Below are 1375 nucleotides of genomic sequence, written 5' to 3' on the forward strand. Positions count from 1 at the left end.
CCCGATTTTTTTTGACACTTAGAAAAAATCTCAACTTTTTGACAGTAAATATCCCGAAATTTTGACACTGAGAAAAAATCCCGACTTTGTCACACTTAGAAAAAATCCTGACTTTTTGACAGAAAATATTCCGACATTTTGACAGAAATATTCTGACATTTTGACACTTATAAAAAATCCCGACATTTTTGACACTTATAAAAAATCCCCACTTTTTGACACTTGTAAATAATCCCCATTTTTTGACACTTGGAAAAAATCTAGATTTTTGGACACTTGTAAAAAATCCCCATTATTTGACACTTGTAAAAAATCCCCATTTTTTGACACTTGGAAAAAATTCCCATATTTGGACAAAAAATTCCCGACATTTTGACACTTCGAAAAAATCCTGACTTTTTGACGAAAAAAGTCCCGACTTTTTGACATATAGAAAAAATCCCGATTTTTTGACAAAAAAAATCCTGACTTTTTGACACTCGGAAAAAATCCCCACTTTTTGACAAAGAAAAAGTCCCCACTTTTTGACACTTAGAAAAAAATCCCGATTTTTTTGACACTTTGAAAAAATCCCGATTTTTTGACATAAATATCCTGACGTTTTGACAGAAATATCCCGACATTTTGACAGAAATATTCCGACATTTTGACAGAAAATATTCCGACATTTTGACAGAAATATTCCGACATTTTGACAAAAATATTCCGACATTTTGACAAAAATATTCCGACATTTTGACAGAAAATATTCCGACATTTTGACAGCAAATATTCCGACATTTTGACAGCAAAGATTCCGACATTTTGACAGAAAATATTCCGACATTTTGACAGAAAATATTCCGACATTTTGACAGAAAATATTCCGACATTTTGACAGAAAATATTCCGACATTTTGACAGGAAATATTCCGACATTTAGAAAAAAAATCCCGATTTTTTGACAGTAAATATCCCGAAATTTTGACACTGAGAAAAAATCCCGACTTTGTCACACTTAGAAAAAATCCTGACTTTTTGACAGTAAATATTCCGACATTTTGACAGAAATATTCTGACATTTTGACACTTATAAAAAATCCCCACTTTTTGACACTTGTAAATAATCCCCATTTTTTGACACTTGGAAAAAATCTAGATTTTTGGACACTTGTAAAAAATCCCCATTATTTGACACTTGGAAAAAATTCCCATATTTGGACAAAAAATTCTCGACATTTTGACACTTCGAAAAAATCCAGACTTTTTGACGAAAAAAGTCCCGACTTTTTGACATATAGAAAAAAATCCCGATTTTTTGACCAAAAAATATCCAGATTTTTTTACAATAAAAATCATGACTTTTTGACACTCGGAAAAAATCCCCACTTTTTGA

This window comes from Nerophis lumbriciformis, linkage group LG26 (genome assembly GCF_033978685.3).
Source record: "Nerophis lumbriciformis linkage group LG26, RoL_Nlum_v2.1, whole genome shotgun sequence".
Lineage (NCBI taxonomy): Eukaryota > Metazoa > Chordata > Actinopteri > Syngnathiformes > Syngnathidae > Nerophis > Nerophis lumbriciformis.